The following is a 19,738-nucleotide window of genomic DNA, read 5'->3' as shown; positions in this document are numbered from 1 at the left end:
TTAGGTTAATATGAGAGGAATACTATTTCTGCATTTATTCAACATCTGCCCTACAAAATGACTGGATTTCAATCGCATTGCTCATGAAGGAATGGACAATCACACAAAAGGGTATGAAGAAACCCGCTCTTTTGCCTAAACGCTCTTGTGTGCCAAAAAGCACCACTCTGCCCCGTGTGAGGCTCGAACTCACGACCTTCAGATTATGAGACTGACGCGCTGCCTAACTGCGCCAACGAGGCATGTGCTGTGGCCAGTGTGAGTGGTGGAGCACTAGCTTCTGGATCATCTGCCATTCGGTGCAGCTCCAAACACGCTGCTCACCGTGAGCTGTCATGTCAGGATGGCCGAGCGGTCTAAGGCGCTGCGTTCAGGTCGCAGTCTCCCCTGGAGGCGTGGGTTCAAATCCCACTTCTGACAGACCTAACCTTTGGTTGCGGGCTCCAGGTAGAGTCTTTAACCCTCTGGCAAGTTGACCCAGTAACACACTAATATTGACGAAGCACTGCATTTCAGTTCATGTCAGAGCCAATGGAACACTACGGTACCTCTGACCACCGGCATCGTATGAACTTTAAAGTAACACTTTTGTGCCATGTATGGGATTCTGTGGAATTTCCATGCAGTTTCCAGGGAATGTCATGTCCTGACATTTTATGAAATTGGACATGTTTTATAGAATAGCATTCAATGGAATACCATGTTGCGATGTTTACCGGAATGAGAACTTGTTTATGAAAGGGTATTCATGTTTTGTTTGGGGTTTCTTTGGAGGGATGCAATGGGATTCTTGGAGTTTGACTGTGATGTCGTGGACTGAAATTTTGGGGGTGCAGTAGAATTTCATTGCAAGGAATTCCTGGAAATCTCTTGGAATGACATGTCATGGGTTTATGGGCTGTGGGATGGAATGTCATGGAATGAGAATCATGAAATGTCAAGCGAAACATTACATCACTACTGACAAGAAACATCATGAGAATGAAAGAATTATGTTCAACCTGAACAAAACATTGTAGTGACACTGCCCCATTTTAGGTGAATATGAGAGGAATACTATTACTGCATTTATTCAACATCTGCCCTACAAAATGACTGGAATTCAATCGCATTGCTCATGAAGGAATGGACAATCACACAAAAGGGTATGAAGAAACCCGCTCTTTTGCCTAAACGCTCTTGTGTGCTAAAAAGCACAACTCTGCCCCGTGTGAGGCTCGAACTCACGACCTTCAGATTATGAGACTGACGCGCTGCCTAACTGCGCCAACGAGGCATGCGCTGTGGCCAGTGTGAGTGGTGGAGCACTAGCTTCTGGATCATCTGCCATTCGGTGCAGCTCCAAACACGCTGCTCACCGTGCGCTGTCATGTCAGGATGGCCGAGCGGTCTAAGGCGCTGCGTTCAGGTCGCAGTCTCCCCTGGAGGCGTGGGTTCGAATCCCACTTCTGACAAACCTAACCTTTGGATGCGGGCTCCAAGTAGACTCTTTAACCCTCTGGCAAGTTGACCCAGTAACACGCTAATATTGACGAAGCACTGCAATTCAGTTCATGTCAGAGCCAATGGAACACTACGGTACCTCTGACCACCGGCATCGCATGAACTTTAAAGTAACACTTTTGTGCCATGTATGGGATTCTGTGGAATTTTCATGCAGTTTCCAGGGAATGTCATGTCCTGACATTTCATGAAATTGGACATGTTTTATAGAATAGCATTCAATGGAATAACATGTTGTGATGTTTACCGGAATGAGAACTTGTTTATGAAAGTGTATTCATGTTTTGTTTGGGGTTTCTTTGGAGGGATGCAATGGGATTCTTGGAGTTTGACTGTGATGTCATGGACTGAAATTTTGGGGGTGCAGTAGAATTTCATGGCAAGGAATTCCTGGAAATCTCTTGGAATGACATGTCATGGGTTTATGGGCTGTGGGATGGAATGTCATGGAATGAGATTCATGGCATGTCAAGCGAAACATTACATCACTACTGACAAGAAACGTCATGAGAATGAAAGAATTATGTTCAGACTGAACAAAACATTGTAGTGACACTGCCCCAGTTTAGGTGAATATGAGAGGAATACTATTTCTGCATTTATTCAACATCTGCCCTACAAAATGACTGGATTTCAATCGCATTGCTCATGAAGGAATGGACAATCACACAAAAGGGTATGAAGAAACCCGCTCTTTTGCCTAAACGCTCTTGTGTGCTATAAAGCACAACCCTGCCCCGTGTGAGGCTCGAACTCACGACCTTCAGATTATGAGACTGACGCGCTGCCTAACTGCGCCAACGAGGCATGTGCTGTGGCCAGTGTGAGTGGTGGAGCACTAGCTTCTGGATCATCTGCCATTCGGTGCAGCTCCAAACACACTGCTCACCATGCGCTGTCATGTCAGGATGGCCGAGCGGTCTAAGGCGCTGCGTTCAGGTTGCAGTCTCCCCTGGAGGCGTGGGTTCGAATCCCACTTCTGACAGACCTAACCTTTGGTTGCAGGCTCCAGGTAGACTCTTTAACCCTCTGGCAAGTTGACCCAGTAACACGCTAATATTGACGAAGCACTGCAATTCAGTTCATGTCAGAGCCAATGGAACACTACGGTACCTCTGACCACCGGCATCGCATGAACTTTAAAGTAACACTTTTGTGCCATGTATGGGATTCTGTGGAATTTTCATGCAGTTTCCAGGGAATGTCATGTCCTGACATTTCATGAAACTGGACATGTTTTATAGAATAGCATTCAATGGAATAACATGTTGTGATGTTTACCGGAATGAGAACTTGTTTATGAAAGGGTATTCATGTTTTGTTTGGGGTTTCTTTGGAGGGATGCAATGGGATTCTTGGAGTTTGACTGTGATGTCATGGACTGAAATTTTGGGGGTGCAGTAGAATTTCATGGCAAGGAATTCCTGGAAATCTCTTGGAATGACATGTCATGGGTTTATGGGCTGTGGGATGGAATGTCATGGAATGAGATTCATGGCATGTCAAGCGAAACATTACATCACTACTGACAAGAAACGTCATGAGAATGAAAGAATTATGTTCAGACTGAACAAAACATTGTAGTGACACTGCCCCATTTTAGGTGAATATGAGAGGAATACTATTACTGCATTTATTCAACATCTGCCCTACAAAATGACTGGATTTCAATCGCATTGCTCATGAAGGAATGGACAATCACAAAAAAAGGGTATGAAGAAACCCGCTCTTTTGCCTAAACGCTCTTGTGTGCCAAAAAGCACCACTCTGCCCCGTGTGAGGCTCGAACTCACGACCTTCAGATTATGAGACTGACGCGCTGCCTAACTGCGCCAACGAGGCATGTGCTGTGGCCAGTGTGAGTGGTGGAGCACTAGCTTCTGGATCATCTGCCATTCGGTGCAGCTCCAAACACGCTGCTCACCGTGAGCTGTCATGTCAGGATGTCCGAGCGGTCTAAGGCGCTGCGTTCAGGTCGCAGTCTCCCCTGGAGGCGTGGGTTCGAATCCCACTTCTGACAGACCTAACCTTTGGTTGCGGGCTCCAGGTAGAGTCTTTAACCCTCTGGCAAGTTGACCCAGTAACACACTAATATTGACGAAGCACTGCATTTCAGTTCATGTCAGAGCCAATGGAACACTACGGTACCTCTGACCACCGGCATCGTATGAACTTTAAAGTAACACTTTTGTGCCATGTATGGGATTCTGTGGAATTTCCATGCAGTTTCCAGGGAATGTCATGTCCTGACATTTTATGAAATTGGACATGTTTTATAGAATAGCATTCAATGGAATACCATGTTGCGATGTTTACCGGAATGAGAACTTGTTTATGAAAGGGTATTCATGTTTTGTTTGGGGTTTCTTTGGAGGGATGCAATGGGATTCTTGGAGTTTGACTGTGATGTCGTGGACTGAAATTTTGGGGGTGCAGTAGAATTTCATTGCAAGGAATTCCTGGAAATCTCTTGGAATGACATGTCATGGGTTTATGGGCTGTGGGATGGAATGTCATGGAATGAGAATCATGAAATGTCAAGCGAAACATTACATCACTACTGACAAGAAACATCATGAGAATGAAAGAATTATGTTCAACCTGAACAAAACATTGTAGTGACACTGCCCCATTTTAGGTGAATATGAGAGGAATACTATTACTGCATTTATTCAACATCTGCCCTACAAAATGACTGGAATTCAATCGCATTGCTCATGAAGGAATGGACAATCACACAAAAGGGTATGAAGAAACCCGCTCTTTTGCCTAAACGCTCTTGTGTGCTAAAAAGCACAACTCTGCCCCGTGTGAGGCTCGAACTCACGACCTTCAGATTATGAGACTGACGCGCTGCCTAACTGCGCCAACGAGGCATGCGCTGTGGCCAGTGTGAGTGGTGGAGCACTAGCTTCTGGATCATCTGCCATTCGGTGCAGCTCCAAACACGCTGCTCACCGTGCGCTGTCATGTCAGGATGGCCGAGCGGTCTAAGGCGCTGCGTTCAGGTCGCAGTCTCCCCTGGAGGCGTGGGTTCGAATCCCACTTCTGACAAACCTAACCTTTGGATGCGGGCTCCAGGTAGACTCTTTAACCCTCTGGCAAGTTGACCCAGTAACACGCTAATATTGACGAAGCACTGCAATTCAGTTCATGTCAGAGCCAATGGAACACTACGGTACCTCTGACCACCGGCATCGCATGAACTTTAAAGTAACACTTTTGTGCCATGTATGGGATTCTGTGGAATTTTCATGCAGTTTCCAGGGAATGTCATGTCCTGACATTTCATGAAATTGGACATGTTTTATAGAATAGCATTCAATGGAATAACATGTTGTGATGTTTACCGGAATGAGAACTTGTTTATGAAAGTGTATTCATGTTTTGTTTGGGGTTTCTTTGGAGGGATGCAATGGGATTCTTGGAGTTTGACTGTGATGTCATGGACTGAAATTTTGGGGGTGCAGTAGAATTTCATGGCAAGGAATTCCTGGAAATCTCTTGGAATGACATGTCATGGGTTTATGGGCTGTGGGATGGAATGTCATGGAATGAGATTCATGGCATGTCAAGCGAAACATTACATCACTACTGACAAGAAACGTCATGAGAATGAAAGAATTATGTTCAGACTGAACAAAACATTGTAGTGACACTGCCCCAGTTTAGGTGAATATGAGAGGAATACTATTTCTGCATTTATTCAACATCTGCCCTACAAAATGACTGGATTTCAATCGCATTGCTCATGAAGGAATGGACAATCACACAAAAGGGTATGAAGAAACCCGCTCTTTTGCCTAAACGCTCTTGTGTGCTATAAAGCACAACCCTGCCCCGTGTGAGGCTCGAACTCACGACCTTCAGATTATGAGACTGACGCGCTGCCTAACTGCGCCAACGAGGCATGTGCTGTGGCCAGTGTGAGTGGTGGAGCACTAGCTTCTGGATCATCTGCCATTCGGTGCAGCTCCAAACACACTGCTCACCATGCGCTGTCATGTCAGGATGGCCGAGCGGTCTAAGGCGCTGCGTTCAGGTTGCAGTCTCCCCTGGAGGCGTGGGTTCGAATCCCACTTCTGACAGACCTAACCTTTGGTTGCAGGCTCCAGGTAGACTCTTTAACCCTCTGGCAAGTTGACCCAGTAACACGCTAATATTGACGAAGCACTGCAATTCAGTTCATGTCAGAGCCAATGGAACACTACGGTACCTCTGACCACCGGCATCGCATGAACTTTAAAGTAACACTTTTGTGCCATGTATGGGATTCTGTGGAATTTTCATGCAGTTTCCAGGGAATGTCATGTCCTGACATTTCATGAAACTGGACATGTTTTATAGAATAGCATTCAATGGAATAACATGTTGTGATGTTTACCGGAATGAGAACTTGTTTATGAAAGGGTATTCATGTTTTGTTTGGGGTTTCTTTGGAGGGATGCAATGGGATTCTTGGAGTTTGACTGTGATGTCATGGACTGAAATTTTGGGGGTGCAGTAGAATTTCATGGCAAGGAATTCCTGGAAATCTCTTGGAATGACATGTCATGGGTTTATGGGCTGTGGGATGGAATGTCATGGAATGAGATTCATGGCATGTCAAGCGAAACATTACATCACTACTGTCAAGAAACGTCATGAGAATGAAAGAATTATGTTCAGACTGAACAAAACATTGTAGTGACACTGCCCCAGTTTAGGTGAATATGAGAGGAATACTATTTCTGCATTTATTCAACATCTGCCCTACAAAATGACTGGATTTCAATCGCATTGCTCATGAAGGAATGGACAATCACACAAAAGGGTATGAAGAAACCCGCTCTTTTGCCTAAACGCTCTTGTGTGCCAAAAAGCACCACTCTGCCCCGTGTGAGGCTCGAACTCACGACCTTCAGATTATGAGACTGACGCGCTGCCTAACTGCGCCAACGAGGCATGTGCTGTGGCCAGTGTGAGTGGTGGAGCACTAGCTTCTGGATCATCTGCCATTCGGTGCAGCTCCAAACACGCTGCTCACCGTGAGCTGTCATGTCAGGATGGCCGAGCGGTCTAAGGCGCTGCGTTCAGGTCGCAGTCTCCCCTGGAGGCGTGGGTTCGAATCCCACTTCTGACAGACCTAACCTTTGGTTGGGGGCTCCAGGTAGAGTCTTTAACCATTTGGCAAGTTGACCCAGTAACACACTAATATTGACGAAGCACTGCATTTCAGTTCATGTCAGAGCCAATGGAACACTACGGTACCTCTGACCACCGGCATCGTATGAACTTTAAAGTAACACTTTTGTGCCATGTATGGGATTCTGTGGAATTTTCATGCAGTTTCCAGGGAATGTCATGTCCTGACATTTCATGAAATTGGACATGTTTTATAAAATAGCATTCAATGGAATAACATGTTGTGATGTTTACCGGAATGAGAACTTGTTTATGAAAGGGTATTCATGTTTTGTTTGGGGTTCCTTTGGAGGGATGCAATGGGATTCTTGGAGTTTGACTGTGATGTCATGGACTGAAATTTTGGGGGTGCAGTAGAATTTCATGGCAAGGAATTCCTGGTAATCTCTTGGAATGACATGTCATGGGTTTATGGGCTGTGGGATGGAATGTCATGGAATGAGATTCATGGCATGTCAAGCGAAACATTACATCACTACTGACAAGAAACGTCATGAGAATGAAAGAATTATGTTCAGACTGAACAAAACATTGTAGTGACACTGCCCCAGTTTAGGTGAATATGAGAGGAATACTATTTCTGCATTTATTCAACATCTGCCCTACAAAATGACTGGATTTCAATCGCATTGCTCATGAAGGAATGGACAATCACACAAAAGGGTATGAAGAAACCCGCTCTTTTGCCTAAACGCTCTTGTGTGCCAAAAAGCACCACTCTGCCCCGTGTGAGGCTCGAACTCACGACCTTCAGATTATGAGACTGACGCGCTGCCTAACTGCGCCAACGAGGCATGTGCTGTGGCCAGTGTGAGTGGTGGAGCACTAGCTTCTGGATCATCTGCCATTCGGTGCAGCTCCAAACACGCTGCTCACCGTGAGCTGTCATGTCAGGATGGCCGAGCGGTCTAAGGTGCTGCGTTCAGGTCGCAGTCTCCCCTGGAGGCGTGGGTTCGAATCCCACTTCTGACAGACCTAACCTTTGGTTGCGGGCTCCAGGTAGAGTCTTTAACCCTCTGGCAAGTTGACCCAGTAACACACTAATATTGACGAAGCACTGCATTTCAGTTCATGTCAGAGCCAATGGAACACTACGGTACCTCTGACCACCGGCATCGTATGAACTTTAAAGTAACACTTTTGTGCCATGTATGGGATTCTTTGGAATTTCCATGCAGTTTCCAGGGAATGTCGTCCTGACATTTCATGAAATTGGACATGTTTTATAGAATAGCATTCAATGGAATACCATGTTGTGATGTTTACCGGAATGAGAACTTGTTTATGAAAGGGTATTCATGTTTTGTTTGGGGTTTCTTTGGAGGGATGCAATGGGATTCTTGGAGTTTGACTGTGATGTCATGGACTGAAATTTTGGGGGTGCAGTAGAATTTCATGGCAAGGAATTCCTGGAAATCTATTGGAATGACATGTCATGGGTTTATGGGCTGTGGGATGGAATGTCATGGAATGAGATTCATGGCATGTCAAGCGAAACATTACATAACTACTGACAAGAAACGTCATGAGAATGAAAGAATTATGTTCAGACTGAACAAAACATTGTAGTGACACTGCCCCAGTTTAGGTGAATATGAGAGGAATACTATTTCTGCATTTATTCAACATCTGCCCTACAAAATGACTGGATTTCAATCGCATTGCTCATGAAGGAATGGACAATCACACAAAAGGGTATGAAGAAACCCGCTCTTTTGCCTAAACGCTCTTGTGTGCCAAAAAGCACCACTCTGCCCCGTGTGAGGCTCGAACTCACGACCTTCAGATTATGAGACTGACGCACTGCCTAACTGCGCCAACGAGGCATGTGCTGTGGCCAGTGTGAGTGGTGGAGCACTAGCTTCTGGATCATCTGCCATTCGGTGCAGCTCCAAACACGCTGCTCACCGTGAGCTGTCATGTCAGGATGGCCGAGCGGTCTAAGGCGCTGCGTTCAGGTCGCAGTCTCCCCTGGAGGCGTGGGTTCGAATCCCACTTCTGACAGACCTAACCTTTGGTTGCGGGCTCCAGGTAGAGTCTTTAACCCTCTGGCAAGTTGACCCAGTAACACACTAATATTGACGAAGCACTGCATTTCAGTTCATGTCAGAGCCAATGGAACACTACGGTAACTCTGACCACCGGCATCGTATGAACTTTAAAGTAACACTTTTGTGCCATGTATGGGATTCTGTGGAATTTCCATGCAGTTTCCAGGGAATGTCATGTCCTGACATTTCATGAAATTGGACATGTTTTATAGAATAGCATTCAATGGAATACCATGTTGTGATGTTTACCGGAATGAGAACTTGTTTATGAAAGGGTATTCATGTTTTGTTTGGGGTTTCTTTGGAGGGATGCAATGGGATTCTTGGAGTTTGACTGTGATGTCATGGACTGAAATTTTGGGGGTGCAGTAGAATTTCATGGCAAGGAATTCCTGGAAATCTCTTTGAATGACATGTCATGGGTTTATGGGCTGTGGGATGGAATGTCATGGAATGAGATTCATGGCATGTCAAGCGAAACATTACATCACTACTGACAAGAAACGTCATGAGAATGAAAGAATTATGTTCAGACTGAACAAAACATTGTAGTGACACTGCCCCATTTTAGGTGAATATGAGAGGAATACTATTACTGCATTTATTCAACATCTGCCCTACAAAATGACTGGAATTCAATCGCATTGCTCATGAAGGAATGGAGACTGACGCGCTGCCTAACTGCGCCAACGAGGCATGTGCTGTGGCCAGTGTGAGTGGTGGAGCACTAGCTTCTGGATCATCTGCCATTCGGTGCAGCTCCAAACACACTGCTCACCATGCGCTGTCATGTCAGGATGGCCGAGCGGTCTAAGGCGCTGCGTTCAGGTTGCAGTCTCCCCTGGAGGCGTGGGTTCGAATCCCACTTCTGACAGACCTAACCTTTGGTTGCAGGCTCCAGGTAGACTCTTTAACCCTCTGGCAAGTTGACCCAGTAACACGCTAATATTGACGAAGCACTGCAATTCAGTTCATGTCAGAGCCAATGGAACACTACGGTACCTCTGACCACCGGCATCGCATGAACTTTAAAGTAACACTTTTGTGCCATGTATGGGATTCTGTGGAATTTTCATGCAGTTTCCAGGGAATGTCATGTCCTGACATTTCATGAAACTGGACATGTTTTATAGAATAGCATTCAATGGAATAACATGTTGTGATGTTTACCGGAATGAGAACTTGTTTATGAAAGGGTATTCATGTTTTGTTTGGGGTTTCTTTGGAGGGATGCAATGGGATTCTTGGAGTTTGACTGTGATGTCATGGACTGAAATTTTGGGGGTGCAGTAGAATTTCATGGCAAGGAATTCCTGGAAATCTCTTGGAATGACATGTCATGGGTTTATGGGCTGTGGGATGGAATGTCATGGAATGAGATTCATGGCATGTCAAGCGAAACATTACATCACTACTGTCAAGAAACGTCATGAGAATGAAAGAATTATGTTCAGACTGAACAAAACATTGTAGTGACACTGCCCCAGTTTAGGTGAATATGAGAGGAATACTATTTCTGCATTTATTCAACATCTGCCCTACAAAATGACTGGATTTCAATCGCATTGCTCATGAAGGAATGGACAATCACACAAAAGGGTATGAAGAAACCCGCTCTTTTGCCTAAACGCTCTTGTGTGCCAAAAAGCACCACTCTGCCCCGTGTGAGGCTCGAACTCACGACCTTCAGATTATGAGACTGACGCGCTGCCTAACTGCGCCAACGAGGCATGTGCTGTGGCCAGTGTGAGTGGTGGAGCACTAGCTTCTGGATCATCTGCCATTCGGTGCAGCTCCAAACACGCTGCTCACCGTGAGCTGTCATGTCAGGATGGCCGAGCGGTCTAAGGCGCTGCGTTCAGGTCGCAGTCTCCCCTGGAGGCGTGGGTTCGAATCCCACTTCTGACAGACCTAACCTTTGGTTGGGGGCTCCAGGTAGAGTCTTTAACCATTTGGCAAGTTGACCCAGTAACACACTAATATTGACGAAGCACTGCATTTCAGTTCATGTCAGAGCCAATGGAACACTACGGTACCTCTGACCACCGGCATCGTATGAACTTTAAAGTAACACTTTTGTGCCATGTATGGGATTCTGTGGAATTTCCATGCAGTTTCCAGGGAATGTCATGTCCTGACATTTCATGAAATTGGACATGTTTTATAGAATAGCATTCAATGGAATACCATGTTGCGATGTTTACCGGAATGAGAACTTGTTTATGAAAGGGTATTCATGTTTTGTTTGGGGTTTCTTTGGAGGGATGCAATGGGATTCTTGGAGTTTGACTGTGATGTCATGGACTGAAATTTTGGGGGTGCAGTAGAATTTCATGGCAAGGAATTCCTGGAAATCTCTTGGAATGACATGTCATGGGTTTATGGGCTGTGGGATGGAATGTCATGGAATGAGATTCATGAAATGTCAAGCGAAACATTACATCACTACTGACAAGAAACATCATGAGAATGAAAGAATTATGTTCAGACTGAACAAAACATTGTAGTGACACTGCCCCAGTTTAGGTGAATATGAGAGGAATACTATTTCTGCATTTATTCAACATCTGCCCTACAAAATGACTGGATTTCAATCGCATTGCTCATGAAGGAATGGACAATCACACAAAAGGGTATGAAGAAACCCGCTCTTTTGCCTAAACGCTCTTGTGTGCCAAAAAGCACCACTCTGCCCCGTGTGAGGCTCGAACTCACGACCTTCAGATTATGAGACTGACGCGCTGCCTAACTGCGCCAACGAGGCATGTGCTGTGGCCAGTGTGAGTGGTGGAGCACTAGCTTCTGGATCATCTGCCATTCGGTGCAGCTCCAAACACGCTGCTCACCGTGAGCTGTCATGTCAGGATGGCCGAGCGGTCTAAGGCGCTGCGTTCAGGTCGCAGTCTCCCCTGGAGGCGTGGGTTCGAATCCCACTTCTGACAGACCTAACCTTTGGTTGCGGGCTCCAGGTAGAGTCTTTAACCCTCTGGCAAGTTGACCCAGTAACACACTAATATTGACGAAGCACTGCAATTCAGTTCATGTCAGAGCCAATGGAACACTACGGTACCTCTGACCACCGGCATCGCATGAACTTTAAAGTAACACTTTTGTGCCATGTATGGGATTCTGTGGAATTTTCATGCAGTTTCCAGGGAATGTCATGTCCTGACATTTCATGAAATTGGACATGTTTTATAAAATAGCATTCAATGGAATAACATGTTGTGATGTTTACCGGAATGAGAACTTGTTTATGAAAGGGTATTCATGTTTTGTTTGGGGTTCCTTTGGAGGGATGCAATGGGATTCTTGGAGTTTGACTGTGATGTCATGGACTGAAATTTTGGGGGTGCAGTAGAATTTCATGGCAAGGAATTCCTGGTAATCTCTTGGAATGACATGTCATGGGTTTATGGGCTGTGGGATGGAATGTCATGGAATGAGATTCATGGCATGTCAAGCGAAACATTACATCACTACTGACAAGAAACGTCATGAGAATGAAAGAATTATGTTCAGACTGAACAAAACATTGTAGTGACACTGCCCCAGTTTAGGTGAATATGAGAGGAATACTATTTCTGCATTTATTCAACATCTGCCCTACAAAATGACTGGATTTCAATCGCATTGCTCATGAAGGAATGGACAATCACACAAAAGGGTATGAAGAAACCCGCTCTTTTGCCTAAACGCTCTTGTGTGCCAAAAAGCACCACTCTGCCCCGTGTGAGGCTCGAACTCACGACCTTCAGATTATGAGACTGACGCGCTGCCTAACTGCGCCAACGAGGCATGTGCTGTGGCCAGTGTGAGTGGTGGAGCACTAGCTTCTGGATCATCTGCCATTCGGTGCAGCTCCAAACACGCTGCTCACCGTGAGCTGTCATGTCAGGATGGCCGAGCGGTCTAAGGTGCTGCGTTCAGGTCGCAGTCTCCCCTGGAGGCGTGGGTTCGAATCCCACTTCTGACAGACCTAACCTTTGGTTGCGGGCTCCAGGTAGAGTCTTTAACCCTCTGGCAAGTTGACCCAGTAACACACTAATATTGACGAAGCACTGCATTTCAGTTCATGTCAGAGCCAATGGAACACTACGGTACCTCTGACCACCGGCATCGTATGAACTTTAAAGTAACACTTTTGTGCCATGTATGGGATTCTTTGGAATTTCCATGCAGTTTCCAGGGAATGTCGTCCTGACATTTCATGAAATTGGACATGTTTTATAGAATAGCATTCAATGGAATACCATGTTGTGATGTTTACCGGAATGAGAACTTGTTTATGAAAGGGTATTCATGTTTTGTTTGGGGTTTCTTTGGAGGGATGCAATGGGATTCTTGGAGTTTGACTGTGATGTCATGGACTGAAATTTTGGGGGTGCAGTAGAATTTCATGGCAAGGAATTCCTGGAAATCTATTGGAATGACATGTCATGGGTTTATGGGCTGTGGGATGGAATGTCATGGAATGAGATTCATGGCATGTCAAGCGAAACATTACATAACTACTGACAAGAAACGTCATGAGAATGAAAGAATTATGTTCAGACTGAACAAAACATTGTAGTGACACTGCCCCAGTTTAGGTGAATATGAGAGGAATACTATTTCTGCATTTATTCAACATCTGCCCTACAAAATGACTGGATTTCAATCGCATTGCTCATGAAGGAATGGACAATCACACAAAAGGGTATGAAGAAACCCGCTCTTTTGCCTAAACGCTCTTGTGTGCCAAAAAGCACCACTCTGCCCCGTGTGAGGCTCGAACTCACGACCTTCAGATTATGAGACTGACGCGCTGCCTAACTGCGCCAACGAGGCATGTGCTGTGGCCAGTGTGAGTGGTGGAGCACTAGCTTCTGGATCATCTGCCATTCGGTGCAGCTCCAAACACGCTGCTCACCGTGAGCTGTCATGTCAGGATGGCCGAGCGGTCTAAGGCGCTGCGTTCAGGTCGCAGTCTCCCCTGGAGGCGTGGGTTCGAATCCCACTTCTGACAGACCTAACCTTTGGTTGCGGGCTCCAGGTAGAGTCTTTAACCCTCTGGCAAGTTGACCCAGTAACACACTAATATTGACGAAGCACTGCATTTCAGTTCATGTCAGAGCCAATGGAACACTACGGTAACTCTGACCACCGGCATCGTATGAACTTTAAAGTAACACTTTTGTGCCATGTATGGGATTCTGTGGAATTTCCATGCAGTTTCCAGGGAATGTCATGTCCTGACATTTCATGAAATTGGACATGTTTTATAGAATAGCATTCAATGGAATACCATGTTGTGATGTTTACCGGAATGAGAACTTGTTTATGAAAGGGTATTCATGTTTTGTTTGGGGTTTCTTTGGAGGGATGCAATGGGATTCTTGGAGTTTGACTGTGATGTCATGGACTGAAATTTTGGGGGTGCAGTAGAATTTCATGGCAAGGAATTCCTGGAAATCTCTTTGAATGACATGTCATGGGTTTATGGGCTGTGGGATGGAATGTCATGGAATGAGATTCATGGCATGTCAAGCGAAACATTACATCACTACTGACAAGAAACGTCATGAGAATGAAAGAATTATGTTCAGACTGAACAAAACATTGTAGTGACACTGCCCCATTTTAGGTGAATATGAGAGGAATACTATTACTGCATTTATTCAACATCTGCCCTACAAAATGACTGGAATTCAATCGCATTGCTCATGAAGGAATGGAGACTGACGCGCTGCCTAACTGCGCCAACGAGGCATGTGCTGTGGCCAGTGTGAGTGGTGGAGCACTAGCTTCTGGATCATCTGCCATTCGGTGCAGCTCCAAACACGCTGCTCACCGTGAGCTGTCATGTCAGGATGGCCGAGCGGTCTAAGGCGCTGCGTTCAGGTCGCAGTCTCCCCTGGAGGCGTGGGTTCGAATCCCACTTCTGACAGACCTAACCTTTGGTTGCGGGCTCCAGGTAGAGTCTTTAACCCTCTGGCAAGTTGACCCAGTAACACACTAATATTGACGAAGCACTGCATTTCAGTTCATGTCAGAGCCAATGGAACACTACGGTACCTCTGACCACCCGCATCGTATGAACTTTAACGTAACACTTTTGTGCCATGTATGGGATTCTTTGGAATTTCCATGCAGTTTCCAGGGAATGTCGTCCTGACATTTCATGAAATTGGACATGTTTTATAGAATAGCATTCAATGGAATACCATGTTGTGATGTTTACCGGAATGAGAACTTGTTTATGAAAGGGTATTCATGTTTTGTTTGGGGTTTCTTTGGAGGGATGCAATGGGATTCTTGGAGTTTGACTGTGATGTCATGGACTGAAATTTTGGGGGTGCAGTAGAATTTCATGGCAAGGAATTCCTGGAAATCTCTTGGAATGACATGTCATGGGTTTATGGGCTGTGGGATGGAATGTCATGGAATGAGATTCATGGCATGTCAAGCGAAACATTACATCACTACTGACAAGAAACGTCATGAGAATGAAAGAATTATGTTCAGACTGAACAAAACATTGTAGTGACACTGCCCCAGTTTAGGTGAATATGAGAGGAATACTATTTCTGCATTTATTAAACATCTGCCCTACAAAATGACTGGATTTCAATCGCATTGCTCATGAAGGAATGGACAATCACACAAAAGGGTATGAAGAAACCCGCTCTTTTGCCTAAACGCTCTTGTGTGCCAAAAAGCACCACTCTGCCCCGTGTGAGGCTCGAACTCACGACCTTCAGATTATGAGACTGACGCGCTGCCTAACTGCGCCAACGAGGCATGTGCTGTGGCCAGTGTGAGTGGTGGAGCACTAGCTTCTGGATCATCTGCCATTCGGTGCAGCTCCAAACACGCTGCTCACCGTGAGCTGTCATGTCAGGATGGCCGAGCGGTCTAAGGCGCTGCGTTCAGGTCGCAGTCTCCCCTGGAGGCGTGGGTTCGAATCCCACTTCTGACAGACCTAACCTTTGGTTGCGGGCTCCAGGTAGAGTCTTTAACCCTCTGGCAAGTTGACCCAGTAACACACTAATATTGACGAAGCACTGCAATTCAGTTCATGTCAGAGCCAATGGAACACTACGGTACCTCTGACCACCGGCATCGCATGAACTTTAAAGTAACACTTTTGTGCCATGTATGGGATTCTGTGGAATTTTCATGCAGTTTCCAGGGAATGTCATGTCCTGACATTTCATGAAATTGGACATGTTTTATAAAATAGCATTCAATGGAATAACATGTTGTGATGTTTACCGGAATGAGAACTTGTTTATGAAAGGGTATTCATGTTTTGTTTGGGGTTCCTTTGGAGGGATGCAATGGGATTCTTGGAGTTTGACTGTGATGTCATGGACTGAAATTTTGGGGGTGCAGTAGAATTTCATGGCAAGGAATTCCTGGTAATCTCTTGGAATGACATGTCATGGGTTTATGGGCTGTGGGATGGAATGTCATGGAATGAGATTCATGGCATGTCAAGCGAAACATTACATCACTACTGACAAGAAACGTCATGAGAATGAAAGAATTATGTTCAGACTGAACAAAACATTGTAGTGACACTGCCCCAGTTTAGGTGAATATGAGAGGAATACTATTTCTGCATTTATTCAACATCTGCCCTACAAAATGACTGGATTTCAATCGCATTGCTCATGAAGGAATGGACAATCACACAAAAGGGTATGAAGAAACCCGCTCTTTTGCCTAAACGCTCTTGTGTGCCAAAAAGCACCACTCTGCCCCGTGTGAGGCTCGAACTCACGACCTTCAGATTATGAGACTGACGCGCTGCCTAACTGCGCCAACGAGGCATGTGCTGTGGCCAGTGTGAGTGGTGGAGCACTAGCTTCTGGATCATCTGCCATTCGGTGCAGCTCCAAACACGCTGCTCACCGTGAGCTGTCATGTCAGGATGGCCGAGCGGTCTAAGGTGCTGCGTTCAGGTCGCAGTCTCCCCTGGAGGCGTGGGTTCGAATCCCACTTCTGACAGACCTAACCTTTGGTTGCGGGCTCCAGGTAGAGTCTTTAACCCTCTGGCAAGTTGACCCAGTAACACACTAATATTGACGAAGCACTGCATTTCAGTTCATGTCAGAGCCAATGGAACACTACGGTACCTCTGACCACCGGCATCGTATGAACTTTAAAGTAACACTTTTGTGCCATGTATGGGATTCTTTGGAATTTCCATGCAGTTTCCAGGGAATGTCGTCCTGACATTTCATGAAATTGGACATGTTTTATAGAATAGCATTCAATGGAATACCATGTTGTGATGTTTACCGGAATGAGAACTTGTTTATGAAAGGGTATTCATGTTTTGTTTGGGGTTTCTTTGGAGGGATGCAATGGGATTCTTGGAGTTTGACTGTGATGTCATGGACTGAAATTTTGGGGGTGCAGTAGAATTTCATGGCAAGGAATTCCTGGAAATCTATTGGAATGACATGTCATGGGTTTATGGGCTGTGGGATGGAATGTCATGGAATGAGATTCATGGCATGTCAAGCGAAACATTACATAACTACTGACAAGAAACGTCATGAGAATGAAAGAATTATGTTCAGACTGAACAAAACATTGTAGTGACACTGCCCCAGTTTAGGTGAATATGAGAGGAATACTATTTCTGCATTTATTCAACATCTGCCCTACAAAATGACTGGATTTCAATCGCATTGCTCATGAAGGAATGGACAATCACACAAAAGGGTATGAAGAAACCCGCTCTTTTGCCTAAACGCTCTTGTGTGCCAAAAAGCACCACTCTGCCCCGTGTGAGGCTCGAACTCACGACCTTCAGATTATGAGACTGACGCGCTGCCTAACTGCGCCAACGAGGCATGTGCTGTGGCCAGTGTGAGTGGTGGAGCACTAGCTTCTGGATCATCTGCCATTCGGTGCAGCTCCAAACACGCTGCTCACCGTGAGCTGTCATGTCAGGATGGCCGAGCGGTCTAAGGCGCTGCGTTCAGGTCGCAGTCTCCCCTGGAGGCGTGGGTTCGAATCCCACTTCTGACAGACCTAACCTTTGGTTGCGGGCTCCAGGTAGAGTCTTTAACCCTCTGGCAAGTTGACCCAGTAACACACTAATATTGACGAAGCACTGCATTTCAGTTCATGTCAGAGCCAATGGAACACTACGGTAACTCTGACCACCGGCATCGTATGAACTTTAAAGTAACACTTTTGTGCCATGTATGGGATTCTGTGGAATTTCCATGCAGTTTCCAGGGAATGTCATGTCCTGACATTTCATGAAATTGGACATGTTTTATAGAATAGCATTCAATGGAATACCATGTTGTGATGTTTACCGGAATGAGAACTTGTTTATGAAAGGGTATTCATGTTTTGTTTGGGGTTTCTTTGGAGGGATGCAATGGGATTCTTGGAGTTTGACTGTGATGTCATGGACTGAAATTTTGGGGGTGCAGTAGAATTTCATGGCAAGGAATTCCTGGAAATCTCTTTGAATGACATGTCATGGGTTTATGGGCTGTGGGATGGAATGTCATGGAATGAGATTCATGGCATGTCAAGCGAAACATTACATCACTACTGACAAGAAACGTCATGAGAATGAAAGAATTATGTTCAGACTGAACAAAACATTGTAGTGACACTGCCCCATTTTAGGTGAATATGAGAGGAATACTATTACTGCATTTATTCAACATCTGCCCTACAAAATGACTGGAATTCAATCGCATTGCTCATGAAGGAATGGAGACTGACGCGCTGCCTAACTGCGCCAACGAGGCATGTGCTGTGGCCAGTGTGAGTGGTGGAGCACTAGCTTCTGGATCATCTGCCATTCGGTGCAGCTCCAAACACGCTGCTCACCGTGAGCTGTCATGTCAGGATGGCCGAGCGGTCTAAGGCGCTGCGTTCAGGTCGCAGTCTCCCCTGGAGGCGTGGGTTCGAATCCCACTTCTGACAGACCTAACCTTTGGTTGCGGGCTCCAGGTAGAGTCTTTAACCCTCTGGCAAGTTGACCCAGTAACACACTAATATTGACGAAGCACTGCATTTCAGTTCATGTCAGAGCCAATGGAACACTACGGTACCTCTGACCACCCGCATCGTATGAACTTTAACGTAACACTTTTGTGCCATGTATGGGATTCTTTGGAATTTCCATGCAGTTTCCAGGGAATGTCGTCCTGACATTTCATGAAATTGGACATGTTTTATAGAATAGCATTCAATGGAATACCATGTTGTGATGTTTACCGGAATGAGAACTTGTTTATGAAAGGGTATTCATGTTTTGTTTGGGGTTTCTTTGGAGGGATGCAATGGGATTCTTGGAGTTTGACTGTGATGTCATGGACTGAAATTTTGGGGGTGCAGTAGAATTTCATGGCAAGGAATTCCTGGAAATCTCTTGGAATGACATGTCATGGGTTTATGGGCTGTGGGATGGAATGTCATGGAATGAGATTCATGGCATGTCAAGCGAAACATTACATCACTACTGACAAGAAACGTCATGAGAATGAAAGAATTATGTTCAGACTGAACAAAACATTGTAGTGACACTGCCCCAGTTTAGGTGAATATGAGAGGAATACTATTTCTGCATTTATTAAACATCTGCCCTACAAAATGACTGGATTTCAATCGCATTGCTCATGAAGGAATGGACAATCACACAAAAGGGTATGAAGAAACCCGCTCTTTTGCCTAAACGCTCTTGTGTGCCAAAAAGCACCACTCTGCCCCGTGTGAGGCTCGAACTCACGACCTTCAGATTATGAGACTGACGCGCTGCCTAACTGCGCCAACGAGGCATGTGCTGTGGCCAGTGTGAGTGGTGGAGCACTAGCTTCTGGATCATCTGCCATTCGGTGCAGCTCCAAACACGCTGCTCACCGTGAGCTGTCATGTCAGGATGGCCGAGCGGTCTAAGGCGCTGCGTTCAGGTCGCAGTCTCCCCTGGAGGCGTGGGTTCGAATCCCACTTCTGACAGACCTAACCTTTGGTTGCGG

The 19,738-nt window shown here is 45.6% G+C and overlaps 37 non-coding genes across 37 annotated transcripts; 20 read left to right on the top strand and 17 right to left on the bottom strand.

Moving 5' to 3' along the window:
- Nucleotides 1-168: 168 nt before the first annotated feature.
- trnam-cau (transfer RNA methionine (anticodon CAU)) lies at nucleotides 169-242 on the bottom strand. Its single transcript has one exon. It is a non-coding gene; the product is annotated as a tRNA-Met (tRNA).
- A 95-nt stretch (nucleotides 243-337) lies between these two features.
- On the top strand, nucleotides 338-420 carry trnal-cag (transfer RNA leucine (anticodon CAG)). The gene has a single exon. It is a non-coding gene; the product is annotated as a tRNA-Leu (tRNA).
- Nucleotides 421-1,202: 782 nt separating this feature from the next.
- On the bottom strand, nucleotides 1,203-1,276 carry trnam-cau (transfer RNA methionine (anticodon CAU)). Its single transcript has one exon. It is a non-coding gene; the product is annotated as a tRNA-Met (tRNA).
- A 95-nt stretch (nucleotides 1,277-1,371) lies between these two features.
- Nucleotides 1,372-1,454, top strand: trnal-cag (transfer RNA leucine (anticodon CAG)). The gene has a single exon. It is a non-coding gene; the product is annotated as a tRNA-Leu (tRNA).
- A 782-nt stretch (nucleotides 1,455-2,236) lies between these two features.
- trnam-cau (transfer RNA methionine (anticodon CAU)) lies at nucleotides 2,237-2,310 on the bottom strand. The gene has a single exon. It is a non-coding gene; the product is annotated as a tRNA-Met (tRNA).
- Nucleotides 2,311-2,405: 95 nt separating this feature from the next.
- Nucleotides 2,406-2,488, top strand: trnal-cag (transfer RNA leucine (anticodon CAG)). The gene has a single exon. It is a non-coding gene; the product is annotated as a tRNA-Leu (tRNA).
- Nucleotides 2,489-3,271: 783 nt separating this feature from the next.
- Nucleotides 3,272-3,345, bottom strand: trnam-cau (transfer RNA methionine (anticodon CAU)). Its single transcript has one exon. It is a non-coding gene; the product is annotated as a tRNA-Met (tRNA).
- A 95-nt stretch (nucleotides 3,346-3,440) lies between these two features.
- Nucleotides 3,441-3,523, top strand: trnal-cag (transfer RNA leucine (anticodon CAG)). The gene has a single exon. It is a non-coding gene; the product is annotated as a tRNA-Leu (tRNA).
- A 782-nt stretch (nucleotides 3,524-4,305) lies between these two features.
- trnam-cau (transfer RNA methionine (anticodon CAU)) lies at nucleotides 4,306-4,379 on the bottom strand. The gene has a single exon. It is a non-coding gene; the product is annotated as a tRNA-Met (tRNA).
- Nucleotides 4,380-4,474: 95 nt separating this feature from the next.
- Nucleotides 4,475-4,557, top strand: trnal-cag (transfer RNA leucine (anticodon CAG)). Its single transcript has one exon. It is a non-coding gene; the product is annotated as a tRNA-Leu (tRNA).
- Nucleotides 4,558-5,339: 782 nt separating this feature from the next.
- On the bottom strand, nucleotides 5,340-5,413 carry trnam-cau (transfer RNA methionine (anticodon CAU)). Its single transcript has one exon. It is a non-coding gene; the product is annotated as a tRNA-Met (tRNA).
- A 95-nt stretch (nucleotides 5,414-5,508) lies between these two features.
- Nucleotides 5,509-5,591, top strand: trnal-cag (transfer RNA leucine (anticodon CAG)). Its single transcript has one exon. It is a non-coding gene; the product is annotated as a tRNA-Leu (tRNA).
- Nucleotides 5,592-6,373: 782 nt separating this feature from the next.
- On the bottom strand, nucleotides 6,374-6,447 carry trnam-cau (transfer RNA methionine (anticodon CAU)). Its single transcript has one exon. It is a non-coding gene; the product is annotated as a tRNA-Met (tRNA).
- Nucleotides 6,448-6,542: 95 nt separating this feature from the next.
- Nucleotides 6,543-6,625, top strand: trnal-cag (transfer RNA leucine (anticodon CAG)). The gene has a single exon. It is a non-coding gene; the product is annotated as a tRNA-Leu (tRNA).
- Nucleotides 6,626-7,407: 782 nt separating this feature from the next.
- trnam-cau (transfer RNA methionine (anticodon CAU)) lies at nucleotides 7,408-7,481 on the bottom strand. The gene has a single exon. It is a non-coding gene; the product is annotated as a tRNA-Met (tRNA).
- Nucleotides 7,482-7,576: 95 nt separating this feature from the next.
- Nucleotides 7,577-7,659, top strand: trnal-cag (transfer RNA leucine (anticodon CAG)). The gene has a single exon. It is a non-coding gene; the product is annotated as a tRNA-Leu (tRNA).
- Nucleotides 7,660-8,439: 780 nt separating this feature from the next.
- trnam-cau (transfer RNA methionine (anticodon CAU)) lies at nucleotides 8,440-8,513 on the bottom strand. The gene has a single exon. It is a non-coding gene; the product is annotated as a tRNA-Met (tRNA).
- Nucleotides 8,514-8,608: 95 nt separating this feature from the next.
- Nucleotides 8,609-8,691, top strand: trnal-cag (transfer RNA leucine (anticodon CAG)). The gene has a single exon. It is a non-coding gene; the product is annotated as a tRNA-Leu (tRNA).
- An 838-nt stretch (nucleotides 8,692-9,529) lies between these two features.
- trnal-cag (transfer RNA leucine (anticodon CAG)) lies at nucleotides 9,530-9,612 on the top strand. The gene has a single exon. It is a non-coding gene; the product is annotated as a tRNA-Leu (tRNA).
- Nucleotides 9,613-10,394: 782 nt separating this feature from the next.
- On the bottom strand, nucleotides 10,395-10,468 carry trnam-cau (transfer RNA methionine (anticodon CAU)). The gene has a single exon. It is a non-coding gene; the product is annotated as a tRNA-Met (tRNA).
- A 95-nt stretch (nucleotides 10,469-10,563) lies between these two features.
- Nucleotides 10,564-10,646, top strand: trnal-cag (transfer RNA leucine (anticodon CAG)). The gene has a single exon. It is a non-coding gene; the product is annotated as a tRNA-Leu (tRNA).
- A 782-nt stretch (nucleotides 10,647-11,428) lies between these two features.
- Nucleotides 11,429-11,502, bottom strand: trnam-cau (transfer RNA methionine (anticodon CAU)). The gene has a single exon. It is a non-coding gene; the product is annotated as a tRNA-Met (tRNA).
- Nucleotides 11,503-11,597: 95 nt separating this feature from the next.
- Nucleotides 11,598-11,680, top strand: trnal-cag (transfer RNA leucine (anticodon CAG)). The gene has a single exon. It is a non-coding gene; the product is annotated as a tRNA-Leu (tRNA).
- A 782-nt stretch (nucleotides 11,681-12,462) lies between these two features.
- On the bottom strand, nucleotides 12,463-12,536 carry trnam-cau (transfer RNA methionine (anticodon CAU)). Its single transcript has one exon. It is a non-coding gene; the product is annotated as a tRNA-Met (tRNA).
- Nucleotides 12,537-12,631: 95 nt separating this feature from the next.
- On the top strand, nucleotides 12,632-12,714 carry trnal-cag (transfer RNA leucine (anticodon CAG)). Its single transcript has one exon. It is a non-coding gene; the product is annotated as a tRNA-Leu (tRNA).
- A 780-nt stretch (nucleotides 12,715-13,494) lies between these two features.
- Nucleotides 13,495-13,568, bottom strand: trnam-cau (transfer RNA methionine (anticodon CAU)). Its single transcript has one exon. It is a non-coding gene; the product is annotated as a tRNA-Met (tRNA).
- A 95-nt stretch (nucleotides 13,569-13,663) lies between these two features.
- Nucleotides 13,664-13,746, top strand: trnal-cag (transfer RNA leucine (anticodon CAG)). Its single transcript has one exon. It is a non-coding gene; the product is annotated as a tRNA-Leu (tRNA).
- An 838-nt stretch (nucleotides 13,747-14,584) lies between these two features.
- trnal-cag (transfer RNA leucine (anticodon CAG)) lies at nucleotides 14,585-14,667 on the top strand. The gene has a single exon. It is a non-coding gene; the product is annotated as a tRNA-Leu (tRNA).
- Nucleotides 14,668-15,447: 780 nt separating this feature from the next.
- Nucleotides 15,448-15,521, bottom strand: trnam-cau (transfer RNA methionine (anticodon CAU)). Its single transcript has one exon. It is a non-coding gene; the product is annotated as a tRNA-Met (tRNA).
- Nucleotides 15,522-15,616: 95 nt separating this feature from the next.
- On the top strand, nucleotides 15,617-15,699 carry trnal-cag (transfer RNA leucine (anticodon CAG)). Its single transcript has one exon. It is a non-coding gene; the product is annotated as a tRNA-Leu (tRNA).
- Nucleotides 15,700-16,481: 782 nt separating this feature from the next.
- On the bottom strand, nucleotides 16,482-16,555 carry trnam-cau (transfer RNA methionine (anticodon CAU)). Its single transcript has one exon. It is a non-coding gene; the product is annotated as a tRNA-Met (tRNA).
- Nucleotides 16,556-16,650: 95 nt separating this feature from the next.
- trnal-cag (transfer RNA leucine (anticodon CAG)) lies at nucleotides 16,651-16,733 on the top strand. The gene has a single exon. It is a non-coding gene; the product is annotated as a tRNA-Leu (tRNA).
- Nucleotides 16,734-17,513: 780 nt separating this feature from the next.
- On the bottom strand, nucleotides 17,514-17,587 carry trnam-cau (transfer RNA methionine (anticodon CAU)). The gene has a single exon. It is a non-coding gene; the product is annotated as a tRNA-Met (tRNA).
- A 95-nt stretch (nucleotides 17,588-17,682) lies between these two features.
- Nucleotides 17,683-17,765, top strand: trnal-cag (transfer RNA leucine (anticodon CAG)). The gene has a single exon. It is a non-coding gene; the product is annotated as a tRNA-Leu (tRNA).
- Nucleotides 17,766-18,603: 838 nt separating this feature from the next.
- On the top strand, nucleotides 18,604-18,686 carry trnal-cag (transfer RNA leucine (anticodon CAG)). Its single transcript has one exon. It is a non-coding gene; the product is annotated as a tRNA-Leu (tRNA).
- A 780-nt stretch (nucleotides 18,687-19,466) lies between these two features.
- Nucleotides 19,467-19,540, bottom strand: trnam-cau (transfer RNA methionine (anticodon CAU)). Its single transcript has one exon. It is a non-coding gene; the product is annotated as a tRNA-Met (tRNA).
- Nucleotides 19,541-19,635: 95 nt separating this feature from the next.
- Nucleotides 19,636-19,718, top strand: trnal-cag (transfer RNA leucine (anticodon CAG)). The gene has a single exon. It is a non-coding gene; the product is annotated as a tRNA-Leu (tRNA).
- The last annotated feature ends 20 nt before the right edge of the window (nucleotides 19,719-19,738 follow it).

The sequence above is a fragment of the Pseudorasbora parva genome, chromosome 20 (genome assembly GCF_024679245.1).
Source record: "Pseudorasbora parva isolate DD20220531a chromosome 20, ASM2467924v1, whole genome shotgun sequence".
NCBI lineage: Eukaryota > Metazoa > Chordata > Actinopteri > Cypriniformes > Gobionidae > Pseudorasbora > Pseudorasbora parva.
Note: the sequence above shows the minus strand (reverse complement) of the source record. Positions and strands in the feature narration are given on the sequence as shown.